This window comes from Theropithecus gelada, chromosome 18 (assembly GCF_003255815.1).
Source record: "Theropithecus gelada isolate Dixy chromosome 18, Tgel_1.0, whole genome shotgun sequence".
NCBI classification, from domain to species: Eukaryota; Metazoa; Chordata; class Mammalia; order Primates; family Cercopithecidae; genus Theropithecus; species Theropithecus gelada.
Window position 1 is genome coordinate 64,221,810 of NC_037686.1, and position 23,944 is coordinate 64,245,753.

Genomic DNA, 23,944 nt, shown 5'->3' on the forward strand with positions numbered 1-23,944 from the left:
AAGACCCATCAGTCTGCTGTATTCTGAAGACCCATCTCACGTGCAGAGACACACATAGGTTCAAAATAAACGGATGGAGGAAGATCCACCAAGCAAATGGAAAACAAAAAAAGCAGGGGTTGCAATCCTAGTCTCTGATAAAACAGACTTTAAACCAACAAAGATCAAAAGAGACAAGGCTATTACATAATGGTAAAGGGATCAATTCAACAAGAAGAGCTAACTATCCTAAATATATATGTACCCAATACAGGAGCACCCAGATTCATAAAGCAAGTCCTGAGAGAACTAAAAAGAGACTTAAACACCCAAACAATAAGAATAGGAGATTTTAATGCCCCACTGTCAACATTGGACAGATCAATGAGACAGAAAGTTAACAAGGATATCCAGGAATTGAACTCAGCTCTGCAACAAGTGGACCTAATAGACATCTACAGAACTCTCCTCCCCAAAACAACAGAATATACATTCTTCTCAGCACCACATCACACTTATTCCAAAATTGACCACAGAGTTGTGCAATCCTCAGCAAATGTAAAAGAACAGAAATTACAACAAACTGTCTCTCAGACCACAGGACAATCAAACTAGAACTCAGGATTAAGAAATTCATTCAAAACAGCTCAACTACTTGAAAACTGAACAATCTGCTCCTGAATGATTACTGGGTACATAACAAAATGAAGGTAGAAATAAAGATGTTCTTTGAAACCAATGAGAACAAAGACACAACATACCAGAATCTCTGGTACACATTCAAAGCAGTGTGTAGAGGGAAATTTATAGCAATAAATGCCCACAAGAGAAAGCAGGAAAGATCTAAAATTGACACCCTAACATCACAATTAAAAGAACTAGAGAAGCAAGAGCAAACACATTCAAAAGCTAGCAGAAGGCAAGAAATAACTAAGATCAGAGCAGAACTGAAGGAGATAGAGACACAAAAAACCCTTCAAAAAATCAATGAATCCAGGAGCCAGTTTTTTGAAAAGATCAACAAAATTGATAGACCACTAGCAAGACTAATAAAGAAGAAAAGAGAGAAGAATCAATAAAAAATGATAAAGGGGATATCACCACCGATCCCACAGAAATACAAACTACTATCAGGTAATACTATAAACACATCTAACAAATAAACTAGAAAATCTAGAAGAAATGGATAAATTCCTGGACACATACACCCTCCCAAGACTAAACCAGGAAGAAGGTGAATCCCTGAATAGACCAATAAGAGATTCAGAAATTGAGGCAATAATTAATAGCCTACCAACTAAAAAAGGTACAGGACCAGATGGATTCACAGCCGAATTCTACCAGAGGTACAAAGAGGAGCTGGTTCCATTCCTTCTAAAACTATTTCAATCAATAGAAAAAGAGAGAATCCTCCCTAATTCATTTTATGAGGCCAGCATCATCCTGATACCAAAGACTGGCAGAGACACAACAAAAAAGAGAAATTTAGACCAATATCCCTGATGAACATCGATGCAAAAATCCTCAATAAAATACTGGCAAATCGAATCCAGGAGCATATCAAAAAGCTTATCCTCCACAATCAAGTTGGCTTCATCCCTGCGATGCAAGGCTGGTTCAACATACACAAATCAATGAACGTAATCCAGCGTATAAACAGAACTAAAGACAAAAACCACATGATCATCTCAATAGATGCAGAAAAGGCCTTTGAGAAAATTCAACAGCCTTCATGCTAAAAACTCTCAACAAATTCGATATTGATGGAACGTATCTCAAAATAATAAGAGCTATTTATGACAAACCCCCGGCCAATATCATACTAAATGGGCAAAAACTGGAAGCATTCCCTTTAAAAACTGGTACAAGACAGGGATGGCTTCTCTCACCACTCCTATTCAACATAGTGTTGGAAGTTCTGGTCAGGGCAATCAGGCAAGAGAAAGAAATAAAGGGTATTCAGTTAGGAAAAGAGGAAGTCAAATTGTCCCTGTTTGGAGATGATATGATTGTATATTTAGAAAACCCCATCATCTCAGCCCAAAATCTCCTTAGGTTGATAAGCAACTTCAGCAAAGTCTCAGGATACAAAATCAATGAGCAAAAATCACAGGCTTTCCTATACACCAATAACAGACAAATAGACAGCCAAATCATGAGTGAACTCCCATTCACAATTGCTTCAAAGAGAATAAAGTACCTAGGAATCCAACTTACAAAGGATGTGAAGGACCTCTTCCAGAAGAACTACAAACCACTGCTCAGCGAAATAAAAGAGGACACAAACAAATGGAAGAACATTACATGCTGGTGGAGAGGAAGAATTAATATTGTGAAAATGGCCATACTGCCCAAGGTAATTTATAGATTCAATGCCATCCCCATCAAGCTACCAATGACTTTCTTCACAGAATTGGAGAAAACTACTTTAAAGTTCATATGGAACCAAAAAAGAGCCTGCATTGCCAAGACAATCCTAAGCCAAAAGAACAAAGCTGGAAGCATCATGCTACCTGACTTCGAACCATACTACAAGGCTACAGTAACCAAAACAGCATGGTACTGGTACCAAAACAGAGGTATAGACCAATGGAACAGAATAGAGCCTTCAGAAATAACACCACACATCTACAACCATCTGATCTTTAACAAACCTGACAAAAACAAGAAATGGGGAAAGGATTCCCTATCTAATAAATGGTGCTGGGAAAACTGGCTACCATATGTAGAAAGCTGAAACTGAATCCCGTTACATGTTATACGAAAATCAATTCAATGTAGATTAAAGACTTAGATGTTAAGCCTAAAACCATAAAAACCCTAGAAGAAAACCTAGGCAATACCATTCAGGACATAGGCATGGGCAAGGACTTCAGGACTGAAACACCAAAAGCAATGGCAACAAAAGCCAAAATTGACAAATGGGATCTAATTAAACTAAAGAGTTTCTGCACAGCAAAAGAAACTACCATCAGTTGAACAGACAATCTACAGAATGGGAGAAAATTTTTGCAATCTACCCATCTAACAAAGGGCTAATATCCAGAATCTACAAAGAACTTAAACAAATTTACTAGGAAAAAATCAAACAACCCCATGAAAAAGTGGGCAAAGGATATGAACAGACACTTCTCAAAAGAAGACATCTATGCAGCCAACAGACACATGAAAAAATGCTCGTCATCACTGACCATCAGAAATATGCAAATCAAAATCACAATGAGATACCATCTCATACCAGTTAGAATGGTGATTATTAAAAACTCAGGAAACAACAAGTACTGGAGAGGATGTGAAGAAATAGGAATGCTTTTACACTGTTGGTGGGACTGTAAACTAGTTCAACCATTGTGGAAGACAGTGTGGCGATTTCTCAAGTATCTAGAACTAGAAATACCATTTGACCCAGCCATCCCATTATTGGGCATATACCCAAAGAATTATAAATCACACTGCCATAAAGACACATGCACACGTATGTTTATTGCAACACTATTCACAATAGCAAAGAGTTGGAACCAACCCAAATGTCCATCAATGATAGACTGGATTAAGAAAATGTGGCAGATATATACCATGGAATATATGCAGCCATAAAAAAGGATGACTTCATGTCCCTTATAGGGACATGGATGAAGCTGAAAACCATCATTCTGAACAAACTATTTCAAGGACAGAAATCCAAACACTGCGTGTTCTCACTCATAGGTGGGAACTGAACAATGAGAACACTTGGACACAGGAAGGGGAACATCACACACCAGGGCCTGTCATGGGGTGGGGGGAGTGGGAAGGGATAGCATTAGGAGATATACCTAATGTAAATGATGAGTTAACGGGTGCAGCACACCAACATGGCACAAGTATACATATGTAACAAACCTGCATGTTGTGCACATGTACCCTAGAACTTAAAGTAAAATAATAATTAAAAAAAAAAATTTAAAAAAGTCCTAAATCATGATTCTTTTTTAAAACCCACAGCAGTTATTATGTTGCTAAACATAGTGGGATATTTTAGAAGTTTGGTAAATATTTGAATTTTGAATATAGTTGAATATTTTAATCACAGAGAAGTATATTCTGGAAGAAATGAAAACATATCCCTCCTTTTAAAATTGTTAATGTAACTATTTTTCTATCTGTGAAACTAGTCTAAGTCAATTATTAACTGCAACCTGAACCATTAAATTTATTTTTTTCAGACATTCTATTTTGTGTGATAAGTATGTTTTCCACCATATTCTACTATGTTGTGATTCACACAAGAATGAAATACATTTTTCTTCAGGTAATGTATTTCATGTAATCCTCTTTATGTGATTTTAAGGAAGTTATCACTTCTCAATCTTAGTTTAAAAACTGGTAAAATGACAACACTAATTTCAAATAAGTAACAAAATATTTTTATAATTACTAAGATATCTATTTAATTAGAAAATGGTTGTAAGGATTGGCGTTAATATTACATGTAAGCATTTTCATGTTGACTGGCGCTAGTAGATACTCTGATAAATATTATTCCTATTCCATGCCATTCAGTACTGATGACTGAAAATTCTAAGAATGGTCTATAATACACCAATGGTTAATCTATTGTTACAGCACTAAGAACAGCTAGATATTATTTGCGTTGTTTTATCTAAATCTAACACTAGAGAAATCATGGTTTTATTTTACTTACTTTTAAAATTATTATTTTTTATTGTTATTTTGTAGAGAAGAGGTCTTTTTATGTTGTCTAGGCTGATCTTCAACTCCTGGGCTCAAGTGATCCTCCCTCCTCGGCCTCCTGGAGTACTGGGATTACAGGCATGAGCCACTGAGACTGGCTGACACCACAGGTTTAGCAGAATCTATTGGAGGCAAACTTTATAAATGGGCCAATTTCATTCAGAAATGCAGCCCTGTGTTCTACACAGCAGCATCAGTCTCTAGAAAGGAAGGTATTTATCCTGGAATTTGGAAGTACACATGATTTTTAAAATCAGTCTTTGTATTAACTTATAAAACAAATTGACTCTATGAATAGATTTTTTCCTCTCATTTTTGGTTACCTAGAAATGTTATAATTGAGCTTATTCAATATTTAACTAGTAGTCTTTAACCTAAAGTTCCAGGTGGAAAAATAAATTATGAGTAAAAAGACTTAATTATATTTAATCTCTGCCAATAACTTAATATGCCAGTGTAAATAAGTTACTTAATTTCCCTGGGCCTAAATTTCCTCACATACAACGGGAAAGATTTTTATCAGTCTTCAAAATAACCTTCTCAACTTAAAATTATTTTACTCTTTACAGAATAGAACTTTCAGCATAGGAAAATTTCAGGACAACTGCTAGCAACCCTATTGTCAATTATAGGGTAATGCCAAATAATTGTATGATAGGCAGATTTAGGAATGTAGATAGAAAACAACATGCAATGAGATGGATGAATGGATGGATGGATGGATGGATGGATGCATGGATGGATGGATGTAGAAATAGGTTAGAAATCTATAAAGAGAGACAGAGAAAGAGAAGTCAAAGATAGAGAGACACCATATATGTTGAGAAGATCACATTTTGCCATAGATAGTCTTGGTTTTCAATTCTTACTTTCAATGGGGACTTGGATTTATTATTTTATCGCCTATTTTCAAGTTTCTATTTTATATAATGGAGAGGGTATCTCCCATGGCGTTCATCTGAAAATTAGAGAAAATATATTTAAAGCAACTAGCATGATTCTGGACAGCATGTCTGTATTACTCTCAAATAAACCAAGCCTTCTCTATTCTTTAGCATTCTAATTTTTTTCTTTTGCATCAAAAGAAAAAGAAAAAACTGTAATGCAAGGCAAATATTTAAAAGCTGGTTAATGCTAATTGCAATTTATTTTTCAGCAGACAATTAAATGTTCCATGAACTAAAGCAGCCAATGGTGAGCACTTGGAACAGGGTTCTCCCCTGGACAGCAGCCACAACTGGTATTCTGCAGTGAAAATTCCAATTCCAGTGTAATTCGATTACATCAATTATCCATGCAAGTGGCATAGAGTTTACAAAATGTATGTTTCAATGAAGTAGATTAGGCATGTGCACTCTCGTAGTGAGAATTAGCAGGATAATTCTTACTTAAATGTTGTGGTTTTGATTTTTTAATCAGGAAAACACTTGTCTTTAGCGTCATGCAGTAAATTTTTCTCTAGGTTTCTACTTGTTAAGAATTTTCATGAGCTCTTCCATGAGCTGTAAAATTTAAGCCTCATTTCATTTATTTTAGTGTTTTTCAGTTTGTGATTGCAGTATCACCTGCACCAGAATCACTCAGGGTTCTTGCTGGAAATGCCCCAGCCAGACACCGAGCCAGATTCTTACGGAAGTGTCCCCCAAGTAATTAAAAAAAAAAAAACAAAAAAAAACCAACTTTGAATATGATTTTCATGCAGTCATTTAGCAAAGCACGCAGAATGTCATACAGTATAGAGGGAAGATCATTATACCAAGAGTCTAAGGTCATGGGTGACTTTTGTGACTCTGAGTATCAGCAGGCCCTTTTGAAGTAGCATGAGCACTGAAAACTATGCCAACCAGGACTCCAAACAGGAATAATGAAGCTACTTCAAAAGCAACAAACAGAAACTTCCAGGTAAACCAAAACATATGATTGCTACATTTAAGGGCCTTTTTAAAACTATTAAGGCAGCTTAAGTGAACTCTAAGCTTATTTTCTATACTGATACTTAATTTTTCTGGCAGATGAACACAGTTAACTTGTTAATATTCAACTCCTCTCTGTGGTTGAAATAATGTAAACTACAAAGGGAAAGGAGTCAGTTCAGATTTTGATAGGGAAACATTCATTTGCAGATCTACACACCCAGGGAGGCTAAGTATGTTTGGATGTGTACCTCCCATCCCACCTCCAGTGAAAGCAGAAACTCATAGTCACCATCCATCATCCATCAATACAGTATGTTTGTTTCAAAGAAATAGAGGAACAATGAAGGAAAGGAGAATTAGGCTTTGTTAGAAGCTGAAAGCACTCTACTTTAAAACAAGTATTCGTTCCCTGACTCTTTCTTTCTCCAAAAATGTGTCCTTAGTACTAACTATAAGCCGGGTATTTTCCTAGGTATTTGAGCTACAGTAACAAAGATATGCACACTACTTGCTTGGAGCACAAATTGTACTGATAATCTTTAGGAAGTCTAGGCCCAACTGGTAAAGTGGCTGCCCATAAATGTTCACACTTTCCTCTTTTCCTACTACCAATACACTCAGAAAATGATACGACATAATATAGTATTGTGTGTGTGTGTATAAATACGTGTATAAATATGTATGCACACACATACACATGGAGAGAGAGAACAAGGAAGGAGGGGAGCAAGAGGCTCTGTAGGTGGTGCTGCTGCTGGGAGCCAGTGATCTGATGTAAAGAAGAGGCAAGACGCCGCCCTCATCAGCTTCTGGATGAGCTCCCTCTCTGCTCTGCTGGCTGCAGTTTTGCTCTTGTCTTTCTTCCTGCCTGGAACACAGCTGAGAGGTGGAACTGGAGCACCACAGAGTGACCATTTGGTGATCAGCATGGGGGTGGACAGCACAGACTAAGCTGGCTGAGCTGAGAGATAAAAGGAGCAAGCATGGGCCGAGTACCTCTAGGCTTGCCATCATGTGTGGAAGATGATTTTAAGCCTAACTGTCAAATTTTAAATTTACAAAATGACCAACAACTTTATGGACCATATACTGGCAATCACAGTTTATAACCACACAAAAGAAACCCAAGAATTTTACATCAATGACACTTACTTTCCGTCTTCAAACTAGAGTGATATTTTTTTCTGGGTCTCTTCCTGTTTTATAATAAATGTGTGGAGAAGATGATTTCCAAATATCTAAAGTGGTTTGAGGTTTGAAACATTTTATAAGCCAGATGTTTCACCTCACTCTGATTCACTATTCAGAGTGAAATATATCTCCAAAAATGAAAGTCTGCAGACTTCGCCCTGAATTATAAGAAAAAAAGACTTTTACATTTATACTTTGTAAATTACACATTTTGCATTCATTAAGGTCCTCTAAATAAGTGAAAATAATAATTGCAGATTGTTAGGCTCTAATGATTCTCAACCAAGCAGATTATTCCTACAGTGTAAGTGCATATTATTTTATTAGAGAATTTACTCGTGACATTCATAGCAGGCCCATCCCCAAATGTATAATTCTAAGGAGAATCATCAGAGTTAGATTATGCTGAAATCTGGAAAAAAAGATGGGATATTTGGGCCAAGTGATGTCCAGAAGCAGAAGGCATATAATTGAACCACACTTACAAGAGAGGTGACTTTAATGAGTAGAATTAAAATGACACTCTTCAGCATCTACAAAATCTAAAGTATCATTATTTCATGTTCACTTTTCTATAAAATCTCCAGTTTATTCTCAATAAGTATTCAATAAGTAAATATGCTATATCCAACATATACTATAATCAGGGATATACTTCCTGTGCCTGGAGCACTTAGTGCACTGAAAATAAGCTGATCATTGACAAAATTAGAACAACTGGCAATTCTTCATTAGTCATTCTGCCAAGTCTCTACATATCACTTCATTTTTTAACATAAGCATACTTTAAAATATATTAGTCAGGGTAAAATAGTGTACAGTGCTATAACAAATAACCAAACCCTCAAATCTTCGTGTTATAACAAAACAGACATTTATTTTTTACTCACGCATAAGGTCAGTGCCTTTTCCAGGTGAAAGCTCAGGGATGCAGACAGAGTGAGTCACAGTTTCTCCATCTCAGCAGGATGTTCCCATGGTCACTGTGGCAGGAGAAGAAAGAAGCTAGAGAAGCCCTTTACCGCTCAATCTGAATGTGCTGCGGGTCCCTTCCTTTCACAATCTATCAGCGAGAACAAATCCAGTGACCCTGCTCAACCATCAAAGATCTGGAAAATGCTGTTATTGCCCTCCAAAACCAAGAAAGAGGATTAGTCATTTGTATCCTCTCCACTTTCCAAAACTGATTTTTCTTTTATTTCTAATTGTGCCAATAGAATCAGTGTAATAGGGCACAACTCATTCTGTGACATATAAAAGTTACCCTGAATTCAGCCGAGGGGGCACAGCATTTCACTTCCAGGTGTGGTTCCTTCCTGGCTAAAGTTGGGCAAACCATTTCACTTTGATGAGTCTCACTTTTCCAATCAGAAACGAGAGGCTTGAGGTTGAAAACTCCTATTGTTCCTTTCAGGGCTGAAATTCTTGGGTATGGCAAGCAGGAGTTTGGTTTCCCATCCTGCCATGCTGAATATGTATTAAAGGGCAGTGAGGACCTATTTATTGTTGACAACAGTCTGACAGGCAGACTCTTATGCTTTAAGTCCCTGGAAGATAACCTACTTTGGCATTCAGTATGGCAGAAACTTTCTGCAATATGTATTGCCTTGGAGAAATTTATTCTGTTCAGGACTTCAGATGTTATTTCTGGAAATCAAATCCTTCCACTTTGCTTTCGGCTAGAGGAAAAGTAGCATTCATCTTTTGGGAGACACTGTATGGTATTTTGCTGTCAATAACATTCTACAGAGCACTGGGTCTTGCAATATACCAGTATAATGGCATGGCAGCTGGAGTGTCTGATGCATATAATATTGGCCTCTTCTTGGTAAGTGGAAATGGTTTTATAAAGAAAATATTTAGAAAGAAACTAAAGCAGCAGCAACTTACACGTAATATGCCAAAGAAATAAAACATAGTAAACATGCAAAGCAATTTGTTAATGTTGTGAAGATCTGCATAGAGTGCCATGCACTGTGGTAGCTCATGTCATTTTCACAGATCTGCTATTTCACCTTATTGGCATGGGCCAGAGCTTCTCCACCTCCCACTCTGTCTCACTACACATATTCTCTGAATCTTGGACTAAGAGTTTTTAGCTCCACAGAGAAAGACCCCAGACTCCTTATCAAATGAAAGTATAATATGCTAATTCAGCTCTAGCTTATCCTAAATATACAATAAGTTGCATGAGTAAATTGTTCATATGCCCATGACCTGTAAACCTGTTACAATCTGTAAGTAAAGAACTATATAAACAGTTTACAGGTGAAGAAAAATTGAGCCTATTTGCAGAAAATGCAACACGATATGCTTATGGTATCTGAAAGTAGAAAGTTGAGGTGCTACAACCCCACTCCAGGCAATGCTCAATACAGTGCATTTCCTGGTGGACAGAACCTGGTGCGTACCTGGTCATTCACTTTGCCTTCAAGGAGGCATGGGCAGAGGAACCATCTACATGGATGCTCATGTAGTAGCTAATGGTTTGGTAATGAGTGAAAAGGGAATTGAAAATTACTATCAGAAAATTGTTAATGGAAAGAAGGATGAGAATAGAACTCTCCGAAGTGAAAGGAAATCTGAATATATTTGTGCCCTGTGCAAATTCTTACCAAGGAGAAATTTGAACAGAGGATTGGCATAATAATCAAAAGGACCAGATGACTTTTTTTTTTTCTTTTTTTTTTTTTTAAACAGAGTCTTGTTCTGTCACCAAGGCTGGAGTGCAGTGGCATGATCTCGGCTCATTGCAACCTCTGCCTCCAGGGTTCAAGTGATTCTCATGCCTCAGCCTCCCATGTAGCTGGGATTACAGGCGCCTACCACCACGCCCAGCTAATTTTTGTATTTTTATCAGAGATAGGGTTTCACCATGTTGGCCAGGCTGGTCTTGAACTCCTGACCTCAGGTGATTTGCCCACCTCAGCCTCCCAAAGTGCTGGGATTACAGGCGTGAGCCACCCACCATGCCTGGCCGGATGACATATTTTTTTATGCCAGTTTTCATTGTTTCTGGAACCATCCTATCCTTGGCCAATAGGATTGTTATAAAAGTGGCCATTGCGTGATGGGTAGGGAAATCACATATGGGTTCAGAAACACGGACTTCCACTCACTCAGCCAATCTAGTTGCAGCCAATGTTGAAACCTAACTTGCCAATAAGACACCACTAAGTTTCAATAAAACAACATTTCCCGTGGGAAGGGGCTGCGAAGGGGTTCAGCCAGTCTCTGGCAGCAGAGACTGATTATATTGGACCATTTCCATCATGAAAGGGGCAAATCTTTGCCCTCACTAACATAGATACTTTCTCTGGATGTGATGTTCCTTCTCTATCTATCCATTATAATTCTGCTAAAACTGTCATCCATGAAATTACACAATGTCTTTATCTTAATATTACTCATAATATTGCTTCTGACCAAGGAAGTAGTTTTTCAGCAAATGAAGTAAAAAAAAAATAAAAAATGAAAAAATGAGGCCCGGTGCATGAAAGTCATTGGTCTTATGTCTCCAAGAAATCACCTTGATGTAGCTGACCTGATACATTAGTGGAATGGACTTCTAAAGACTTGCTTACCATGCTAGCTAGTAGACACAGTTTGTAAGCTTGGAATAATGTTGTCCAGGAGGTGGAGCACGCTCTAAGTCAGCAAAAGCGATGCAATGCTTCCCCTGTAGCCGTAGTTTGTGGGTCTAGATGTCGAGGGGTAGAAACAAAGAGTGGTCCTTCTCTCTATTACTTCTGGTAATCCGCTAGCAACATTTTTGCCTCAGGCTCTGCTTGTCACACAATGTTCGTTTTACACACTAAAGTTCAGTGTAGGGGGTTGGACCCCAGAACACCTCACATACATTCTGCTCACTCACCTTGTTTCTCGGAACTTCACCCAGGTCTGCAGCTCTTCAAGCCCCATGGGATCTTTCTTCACTTCTGAGTCCTGAGCCTGTGTGTGTCCAACTCTGTGGGGAAAGCTGCCAGCTTCTCCTGTAGCTCATCCGCGTCACCTGAGTTGGAGATGGTGAGAAACTAACGTAAGTTGCGGTTTGTTCTTATCGATTTTAATTCATCTTAATAGGTTTCAGTGTGTGTGATTTTTTAGGCCTCACTGCATGTCTCAGCTGCCAACCTGGCTTACCTGTAACCTGTCACCTGTTACCCGTAACAGCCTTGCAGTCAGATACAAGGTCAATTGCTTTGCATAGACTTCTTAACCAGCGCACAACCACATAACATCGAATTCCTATAATAAATTGCTTATTGTATGTCATTCATAGAGTCATAGCTCTCTCATCGAACCTTAATAGAAGTTACAGTTAGTATTTATTTTACCCTGCCAAACACCAAGATAGAAATACCACCTTATTTTACTTTTCTATGTCATATTATTTCTGATCATAAGATCTCACAATCTCAGTTGTGTATGAGCGCAAAATCCACTACAAATCTGGGGAAAGAGAACTATGTGTCTCAGAAATGGGTGGAAAAACTAGTCTTCAGCACATCGTGATCTCTGTGCAAGAGGCCCCTCATCCAGCCCAGTGTGGGCCATTTCAATGCAGTCTGTCTCGGGTTTCCTCAGGCATGGTTCTGAAGAACTGAAACTCTACTCTTCCATTATAATGGATCATCTTCCATTGTCCCAAAGAATAATGGAGGTACCAGCTCTCGGAAAACAAATTGGAAGCAGAGCTTTGTTCTCCTTCACTTCTAGCAGCCCCTTCACAACAAATTATTTCTTCTTCTTTTTTTTTTTTTAAAGCAAAGTCCCAGTTTGGGCCACTTATGCCCATAACCTGTCTTAGTGCGGAAGTTACCTAGCCTCTTTATCCCCTTTATCCCCTCCAACAAACATATATATATATTTTGTTTTTCAAGACAAAATCCTCTTAATACTGCTTTTGTAACAAGAAATGTTGTATTAAAGCCAAAGTTGATAATTTAGCAACGGGGCTCTAGAAAAATGTCTCTCATTATTTAAGATTATTCTACGATTTAGGCAAGTTTAAAGTCAGTATCTTATTCTGCATAAATTGGTAAGTAGTTGGCTATCTAGACACGTGTTTTCTTACTCTCAGGATAAGTTCTGTCAGAAGAATCTCCTTTCTAATTTCCTCTGTTTGATATTTTGGGAAGAGATAAAACTCCATTCTCAGTTTGGTTTCTAAATGGGTGTGTATCACTTGCTCCCAATTTTGCTTGAGTTAACATTGAAGAAATATTTACCTGTTTTCCTAGAAAAATTTTGGAAGTAATATAAACACATAAGCATCCATAATTACAATGTATGTAAAGCTCAAACTTTGTGCTTTGGGACAATGGAGAAGAATACAGTAAACAATGTAAAGTGGAATAAATTTCTTCCTGTAACCACACCAATTAATACAAAAATAAATAAATAAATAAAAAATCACTGGCCGGGGTGGTGGCTCATGCCGCCTATAATCCCGGAACTTTGAAGGCTGTAATCCCAGAACTTTGGGAGGCTGAGGTGGGTGGATCATGAGGTCAGGAGTTTGACACCAGACTGGCCAACGGGGTGCAACCCCATCTCTACCAAAACTACAAAACTTAGCCAGCATGGTGACGCACGCCTACAATCCCAGCTACTCGAGAGGTTGAGGCAGGAGAATTGCTTGAACCCAGGAGGTGGAGGTTTCAGTGAGCCGGGTTTGTAGTAAGCCAAGATCACGCCATGGCACCCCAGCCTGGGCGACAGAGCAAGGCTCCGTCAAAAAGGAAAAAGAAAAAAGAAAAAAAACCACTACTATCTACTATAGGAAATTTCATATGGGCAACTAGAGGGCAATGAGTACTGCTAAAAATGAAGCTTTGCTTTATAAAAAGCTGGAGGAAATATGTGCAGGATTCTATGTTCCTTTGGTTCCTCTTGAAGGTATGTGTACATTCTAAATCCTACAGAACATTTTATTCTTGAATTGCTGCAATTAATACATATGATCAAAAGCAGCTATGTATAAAATATACATACTTAAATTGCTGCAATTACAAGTAAAGAACAAAGTACTCAAACATTTCCAGGAAGATACAACAATCTATACAACCACACATGCTGTGTGACTACGTAACAACATAGTCAAACAAATAAAAAACTTATAAAGCATATTTGAAAATATTGATTAAGATACTTCTAAACATACAATGTATTTCAATCTCTGTTTATAAACGTAACTATACATTTCAGCTCTTCTTAGTTGCACAACTCTTCAAACTACTGATTTCAAAAACCCAATATGTAACATGTATTTTTAAATCACCACACCCACTCTTCTATTTAATAAATATGCAACTATTCTTGTTACTTGAACTTTTCTTTATCTATTCACTACTCTGTCATTAGTAAGACAAATCAAAAGAAATAACAAGACAAATCAAAAGAAATAGCAAACACAAAAATGCCACAACCTGCTTCCTTTATTTCCTTGGCTGTGTAAGCATCTCACCTCAGAAAAATTTTTCTCCTACCTTGCACCTCCCAAGCATGTATTATACCTGGCACAGTACCTGCAGTGCTAGTCTGAAATAAGGTTAGCATGAGAGTATTTATGGGAGCAATCTTTCTTTTTCTATTATAATTGGGTTTCATAGTAATAACAAAGCTCAGTAAATTACACATGTCCAATGAAATATATTATCCATATGTGTGGAGGGTAAAGGAAAATCCCAAAATAAATTAATACAAAAAGAAATAAAGTGAGTTATTTTGTCCTGCTGTTATCCCAGGTATAACATACATTCTTTGGGGGTTGGTTACCTAGAGGCAGGCATGGATTACTGCCTCTAAGAAGAACTGAAGCAAAAATATGTGCGAGAGACCCAAGCTGGTTGTCTCCTTTAACCCCTGTCTCCTCTCATACATCAGGTGTGGGAAGCAAGACTGTAAGAAGGAGCTCCTTCTGACAGAACTAATTATTTTCAGACTATTCAGATACGACACATAACAATTACTGACAACAAAGTGTTCAAAGTAAGAAATGGTTTTGCTATTATCTCGTAATCAATGCACATAAATGACTTAAGGAATCAACTAATTTTTGGCAAAGGAACTAAAACAAATTAATTTTATTTCAGTTTATTGTTGGCTTTAAGACACCATCATATCTTGCAGATTTGTAAAAGGATAGATTAAAAGAAAAATACTCCTATTAGAACTCAGAGTGTCCACCTCTCTAAACTCCAGGAGTTATTCCAGCTCTCAAGGTTACTTAAAAGCAGGAAGTATGGTGGCAGGTTTAAGCTGGTAGTCATTCTGTGCTTTTAAATGGTCCAATATTAAAAATTCAAATTAAAATGTAAATCCTGTAATGTTAATATTGGTAACACTCAAGGACAAGCTCTGAAGATGAGATTTGATGATATCTTAGATGGTGCCTTTAGCTTTTACTACCTGGGCTTTGCTTTGAGAATGATGAAACAGCCCTTTTCATTATTCACAGAAGTGGCCATGTTAAACAATTAGTTTAATTCAAAGGCAGGAAAAATAATGCATTGCTTCTTGGGTAAAAAGCGTACTTTATTTGGATTTCTTATTATTGTACCAGAAAAAATTTCAGGTATAATGGCAAAAGTATGTAAGCTGTGATGGATAGTATAAGTTAAAAGTGTGACTGTATGAAAAACAAACTCGAAGTCAGAATGTAGAAGCAGGACTATAGCTATAAATTCTTACTATAATAATCTATACACCGGACCTAAATATGCAGCAGTTTATGTCTAAGTTACTTAGCAACCAATGCAAGAGTCCATAAGATAGAAGAAAATAATGAACTTGCAACTAGCTTCAAGGCAGTGTTGAGGAGGGGAACAGGACATCGATGGGTAGGGCAGTGAGTACTCAAGGCTGTTAGTGGAGGGATTCCAGCAAAGTCATGTGACAAGAGAGGCCGTCAAAGGAAACCGGGCGACCAATGGGTTCGTTCTTCCACTACAAGCAGAACAAGAGGAAATTATACATCCAAATAAGAAATGAGTTGCATGAAAATTAATTTTCAATAGTGGGACTGATTGCTACAAGAAGAGGGATATCTCCCTTAGTAAGAGCTCTCTAAATAAACTCAGAAAATAAAGTCACTATTCTCTTCAATATTACCTAAGGGTGTAGAGTTTGATTCACTTAGATTTTAATACCTTTCATTTCCCAGTATTGTATCTTATTCCTCTCCAGAAACAGATGACATGCGGATCATAATCAGAAAACAGGCAGGCCCTCTTTATCACTTACATGTCTTTCTGCAATGCATTTCTGAATTGTTGGGTTAATATCTCAGAGTTTAAAAAAAAAAAAAAAAAAAAAACCTGCAAGGGAGATATTGGTGGCCACTCAAAGCTAATTTTTTAGTTATCATGATTACAAAAGGAGGCTGGCTGCAGCCAAACTGAGAGCAGTGCCAACATATGAGCTGAACCTGCCCCCAAAAGAAGTAAACAATCTGTTATTAAGTAGAGAGGAATTTAAAATCACTGATTTCTATTTCTTCTGTTCCCTTGCCTGCCACACTTTTTGGAAAACTCAATTTTACTTAATAAAATTTCACCTACAACGTGAGACCTGATGCTTTGTCTGGAGAAATCTCCCCCCGTAAATAACTTTTATGAGATATTATTGAAGGACATCGAATGTCTGATTTACCAATATCCATTGTCTTTGTATTCTGAAGACCAGGGATTATGAGAATCACTGTAAGTAGTAACTCCAGTAAGGGCTAAAGAGTGAAATGTTAAAAAACACTCTCCTCAAAAGTATTTGCAGAGTTTGGGTGAGTCTGGTGTGTTTCCTTTCCTTCTTCTGTTCTACTCTTTCTCTTTACTTTCACTAATGGCCACCTTTTAGGTACCACACTTCAGTGGTCAGCCTGTGATGTCCTTCTCCAATGCTGTTTCCCTCCCTAACACTAGGCAGTTGTTGAATTCCACTGTACTGCAAGTCCACAGAAGTGGTTTCCTTATACCGTACCTTAGATGCAGACTTCAGGGCTTCAGCATGTACCTTTCCAAAGTCATCCCTGAGGGGTGTGCAGGTTTTTCTCTCATAGACCAAATCAGTGGGTGCCTTGATCAGATTAAATATATCATGAGGTGACCATCCAGCCCATACTGCCTTTATTTTTCTAGAGTCCAGCCTATAAATAATGACCTCGCCTGCCTACGAGTACCCTCAAGGAATGTTATTTGCCTTTTCCTACTCACCATGTAATCTCTCAACGTCCCAGTGCTGTTTTCCTTTGCACTCATGGTGACTATGTGCATTTACAGGTACCGGCAGTCAGCAAATAATGATGCCAGACTCTGCTTCTCACAGACAATATGATCTTTAGAGTGAATGAGGATGAATAGCAACCTCCCTTCTTACTGAGAGTGAAGAGAGAAACGGGTAAGGTCGTGTTACTTTACAAATACTTTCTGCAAACCTTGTTTCCCTATGAACTCTTCTTCTAAGATTTTTTTCTAATCCTTCCATGTGGCAAAGCCTACCTAGCCATTTGGGCTTTAATTGAAACCAGCTGCTTATTACATTCTCTCTCCAGTAAATGCTAAAATACAAAAATCAGAAGGCTGGTACACAACAAAATGACACAAAATGTCGGAGATAAGTTTTCAGAAGCTGTATTTTCCTTAAAAATAGTCTTTCTCCAAGCAGGAAATGCTGCTTCTTTTGGAGGGCAGAGTGAAGGGGTTACACATCAGTGTGACATCTGCTACTGGTAGAGAATGAGACCTATGGGGCATTAGAATACAAGCTCTTGAGTTCAGTAGCAACCCCTGCACCCAGGCTGGCACCTCAATAACAGCCACAGAAAGTAGAATCTCCAGAAATGTCCTCCAATCACAACTACTTCTAGCACCTATGTTTTTATCTTTTACTAAGAAGGAAATGGTCATTCACCTAAAATGACACCATCAGAGAAGGGCATGAGGGTGTTACAGATACAAGCCAAGACAAAGAATTAGAAGGTGCAAGCTGGAAGACAATGCTTTGTGGCTATGCTGAGTTTGAGGTCCTTATGAAAAATAGGGGGAGCTTTAAATATAGTTCTGAAGTTCTCGAGGTAGGTTTGACAAAAAGCTAAGGAGGCACAGTAACCACTTTAGGCGGAGTTATCATTGTGGATAGCATGCCCAATTGGGGAAGTATGGAGTGGATAGAACTGTCCAGGAGGAAAGTCAACATTTCAGGCCAGAGGAGAGAGGAAATGTTAAGTTGGTTTTGCTTAACATAAATTAATAATTAATATTCTGTATAAATATTTAATAGATTTCTAACCATATTGCTGAAATTATCTTGAAAATAAGTAAAATAAATGTGAGGAGTTACAGTTTTCAAAAGCAGCAACGTAATGAAGGAAAATGTCAGGCTACAATGTGATGAAACAGACTGTAATCATTAAGCACCACAGAGAAAGGAAGAGTAAGCAGAATGAGGACGAATCATTAATGGCTAGCTTGCAAAATAAGTCTGCACACCACCCCTCATAAAATTTATGAATAATTTGCAAATTAGAGAAGAAACCAATGAGAATAACTGTTGTGATATTTCTAGGACAATTCAGAGAAATGTTTCAAATTATTTTATATCAGCTGCTGTCTCACTTGTTTTTAATGCATACCATAAAGAAAAGAGTGGAGAGATTATATTCAGTATCTTTGTTTACGTCTCTTGATGATACTGGTTGGGAATTTTTGATTAAAAACAGTAATCAAGGCACCACTAATAGCAGATGTTTTAGATTAATGTGGGCTTAACTTAATAGGGTGGTATTTATTTTTTACTAGAAAATTGTATATATAAACTTCATAGATACATATAGAAATAATATATGCAGCATTTCAACATACTATAAAGGATCATAAATAATTAAATATAACCACATTTATTTAAAATCATAAGCATGATGTATTGTAGAAAAAAATACTTTATTTTTAAACCATTATAATCTCAGAATACATGAACATCTTTAGTCAGCAGTGCCTTTCCAGAAAATGCAATTATTTACTCAAGGACCTCAAGTTAACTTTATATATTGCTTCTTTAGGTTCACTCTTCAATAAACAGTCTTGACCTTTGTGCATTCTGAAGTATTAACATTTATTTCAATGCCATGTATAGAATTAAATTAGTAACTATATATCTAGTACTTTGTAATTTGCTTCAAACGTATCCTATAAGCTATTATCATGTAACACTAAACCAGGAACACTTCTTTGGGTTTTTAGGCCTGGCAAAACTGTGCATAATTTTAATTTGTTACTTATTTCCACGTTTTCCATCAAGGATCTATAAATGGTTAAATCAGGTGTCATTAGTTTTTTGCTACTGTAATCAATAACTCCTTATCATGTTTTTTTTTTTTTTTTTTTTTTTTTGAGACGGAGTCTCGCTCTGTCGCCCAGGCTGGATGGAGCGCAGTGGCCGGATCTCAGCTCACTGCAAACTCCGCCTCCCGGGTTCACGCCATTCTCCTGCCTCAGCCTCCCGAGTAGCTGGGACTACAGGCGCCCGCCACTGCGCCCGGCTGATTTTTTCTATTTTTAGTAGAGACGGGGTTTCACCATGGTCTCGATCTCCTGACCTTGTGATCCGCCCTCCTCGGCCTCCCAAAGTGCTGGGATTACAGGCGCGAGCCACCGCGCCCGGCCCTTATCATGTTTTTTAAAAAATAAAAATAAAAAAAGATGATGCTTTAAAAAAAGATGATGATAAGAACTTTTCTCAGTTATTTTTTTAAATTTTAATATCAGCGAAATGTTAGCTGTTACCTCTGAATGGTTGTATTTCTACTCATTTTGTTTTTTAAAACCTTTTTATATTGTTTCATGTTTTGTAATAGATATATTCCATTTTTTGATTAAAATATTAGTTCATTTAAAAAATAATTCATTAAAGATCAATTATTTAAAGCAAAAAAGAAATTCCCTCAAAATTAATGGCATAATTTTTAAACCTAAAACTTTTACAAAACAGCACATTTTTTCCTATTTCTAAAATACAGTTGCACTGAGAAATATTATTCATTATTCCATAAAAAAAGAAATTCCACACCTAACTATAAGGTATGACAACTTTACAAGCCCTGAATTTTTTTCCAAAAGAAAGATTTTACAAAATGAACTCCAATAGCTGAAAAAGACTTTTCCTTTCATTAATGAAACTAATGTTTCCTCATGAAGCAAAGGCAGCCACATGAAATTTCTGTTGATTAAATATTTTAGACCATAAACCATAGCAGAAGAACATATACTTCACATTCCTGATGTTTCCTTCTATGTGGAGGAATCTTTGGCTAAATTAAGAGCCCCAGGCACTCTCTGGCATCTCATTCCTGCATAGGATACAAAGAGTGACTAGTTCGGCTGATGAGATTGAAGAATTTGAATGAAGAAATTGAACATGCTCATTTCAGTCCCTCTTTTTTTTTTTTTTTTTTTTTTTCCTTTCTTTCTAGGAGCTAGCTGCCTGTATAAGGCACTCGCTCTACCTATAGGGTCCAGACAGCGAGGTTTCAGCAATATCATTGCCTGGTGGCTAAATTTGTTATCGTGCACACCAAAAACAAGTTCTCCAAAAGCTCTATCCATAATCAAGGTGTAATTTTGATCACTATTTGCCTGAGAACGTTTCTATATGTTGCCCATCCCCAATCCCATCCTTAACATCGGATACTTAAAGGAACAGCTGTTGAAGAGAAATGTATTGCCTGGTGAAATGTTAACTGCACATTTTTATATACAATAGTTGATTTTCTTGAGAGTAACAAGTAATGTAAGAGAGAAAATGGGATTAAAATATCTAATAATTTAGAAATTACTTAAATAATACATGTTTTTGACTTTTGGGAGAACCAAGTATGTTTTGTCTCTTCCTCGTTTCCTACCTCCCTTAAATTTTCAGTGGGGAAGAATTAGAAATTCTGTTTCCAAACTAGGAAACAGAAGGATATGTTATAAATACTGAATTGGAAGAATCTGAAAATTCCCAGATTCTTTGAAACCTTCAAACATTTGAAAGTATCCAAATTACTTTGTGCTTTCATACTGAGGAGTCAATGTTCGAGATCCACAACTTTCAAAGAATCTGATATTATCATACGGTATAAATCAAAAAGGTGTTTTTTGGACCTTCATGTTCAACTCCAACATGCCTAGGTCTCTGCACCGCTCTGTTGCCGGGTCTGGTTCACCGAGGCAACGAGTCGTTATCCGGGCTCCCCACACTACTCAAGGCTCCCGTCTGAATGGGGAAGGCATGGAGAAATATGGCATTTCAACAAAATCCTGCTGATGCCTTTGGAGTGCAAGTCCTCAAATTCAACTTCTTTCCCTGTTCTCCTGGACCACCTCTAGCAGACAGCAGCGCCTCCTAGATCAGGACTTTACCTCCAATCATAAAAGCCTCTCTTGTTCCTCTCAGTCCAATCAAAACACTCCTTTTCTGAAGACTGCATGACAATCTATTTTACTTGTTTGGAAACTTTTTAAAAGCAGAATATTACTTTTAAAATAAAAGCTTTGGGAAAAAATAAATTTAAAAGATAAGATTTTGTTCCCATTCAGGTTAATGGGGAATGCGGCTAGATTTTCATTGACTTACCCTCCCCTAATGGGACTTCCTTCATCCAAATGTGGCCTCAGTGTTTACAACACAGAATTTCAGGGTTTCAGGTCTCAGATCAACCCAGCTTTGAACACAGAGAGACCACAAGAACCTGAGGATGAAGACTCAACGGATGGAAGGGTTTGAATGTTAACAGACTAGAGAACTGTCCAACCAGCCAGGACTGGACAGTGGAGGAAAATACATTTCTCTCTTCTTTTAGGATTTATCTAAAATCTATTTAGCAAAAAATAGCAAATATATAGAAATATGTGTATATACATAGGAATATTTTATGTCCTACAAATATATTGAAAACCTGGTCAAGAAAATATTCCCCCAACAAATTAGTCTGCCAGATTAATTTAATATGAATCCATGACATTTTACACAGACAGACACACACATACCCCCTGTGTAATGTAGGAAAGATAACAAAAATATCATAGATTGGGTGATTACAAGATGTTCTCTTAGGCAGTGTCTTTTCATTTTGCACTTTAGTACTTACTCATATTCATTCATTATATTCTTTAGAGAAAAAAGGATATTAATAATAACCTCTTTCTATAAGGAACAGTCTCCTAGTTCTCAGTAAAATATTTTTCAGCATTGTGTTCAAATAATGGATGCTTTGTATCTGAACTAGATGAACTGTCCAACCACAATTCAATGGCATTTCTTTCAAACTTATTATTTTTATGTATCTCATATTTCTGGTGTACAGTTTATGTAAAACAAAACAATAGTATTGGCTGAAAAAAACCATGATATAATTGGTGACACAAGTTCTGTGAAAACAAAGGTATAGGAAATGTTTTGCATTAGAAGATATTGGATTTTTAGTGATGCCTTTTTAGAAAGAATTGTAGGCAGTCTTATGGACCTTAGGGGGCTGCATTTAAAAGCAAACAAAATATATTCACCTACAAAGAGGAGCATAAACATACTCCATGTAGAATATTTTAAATGGAACTAGAGTGGAGAAAAACAATATTTGTAGTTTAAAGACATTAAGTCTTGAAAGAGGGCAACACATGATACCAACTTTCACTATTCAAATGACAATACATAAAGATCAAATTTATTTTCATCCAAAATCAGTGCTTCAAAGTATATTAGATAAGAATAAATACATAATAATATATAACTAGCATAAAATTATGAAATAGGAAATTATTGTTCCCATATGAAGGTTAAAAAAAGGGAAAAAGACTTTGGCTCAGATAGTTTAAAAGATTAAAATCACTAATAAGGCTTATGGTCAAAATACAGAGATAGATAAAGAGTAGAGTAAACATTATTAGAGTTCAGCCATCTGAAATGACTACAGCAATTTTAGATATTGCAAACTCAAGGACAATATATGAGCAGACTTAGGAAAGAACTGGATGACTTGCTGGCCAGGAGAGAAAGTAAATTTGGCCAGCGATTGGAAATGAGTGATGGAAGACAAGATCAATTCCTTTCTTTGAATTCATTGTAAGTATTGTAATTATGAAGAATACAGTAAAGAATATGTTTAATAATGAGTACATCTTTTTTCTTTCTCATAGATGTTTGTAGAATGTTCATCTTTTTAATTGTACTTACATAAAGGAAAACTATTATGAGTAAATAACATTAATGTAAGCATTTACCTCTTAATGCCTAGGAAAACCTTGAATATATAAACTTTGCAGAGGAGCATGATTTATATAAATAAAATACGTTATTACTTTAATAAAATAGAGGCATATTAAAATAAAGTTATATAATAATTAGATTTTATTCCCGTCTCTTGCTACCTTGTTAGAGACGAAGCATACATTTTTAGAATCTTTTTTTAAAAACAATTACTAATCAGGGAAATTCTAAACAAATGATTATCATTTTAAATGCAGAAAATAGCAATAATGACAATCACTCTGCATTTTAATATCTTTTATCTCCTTAATTATAAACATTAAAAATAGACATTGCAACCTAAGATGAGAATTAAAATTAATGTTTCATAGCTTACTGTGAGTAACAGGTTTGATAAAATTTATTTTTAAGTATATTACCTGAAATTGAAGAAAATCTACATTTGACATACTAACTATAGCTAGCTAGCTACAGATTTTGCATAATTTATAAAGACTATACACATCCTGTAAAAATAATATATATTACTATACTCATGTATTTCAGGTAAAAACTAGAGAGCATTTTACACAATGAGATTTAACAATTTGTATACAAGTACTTTGACTCTTTCAGAGCAAATTAGGACATACAAATGAGAGGATGGTTTGGTTTACTTGCATTTTCAATGAATTGATCTATTTCTAACTTTAATGATGAATTCAGCCATGCAACAACTTTGTCCTCTAAATACAATCATGTATCATTGTATTGGTACTGTTAACAACAGTCAGTTAAGCATGACTATGTGCCAGTCATTGCACTAACCTCTGCATTTTCAAATTTTCACCACCTTCAGCATCTTGCAGAAAACATCTCTTTTTTTTTAGCATCCTTCAGCACCA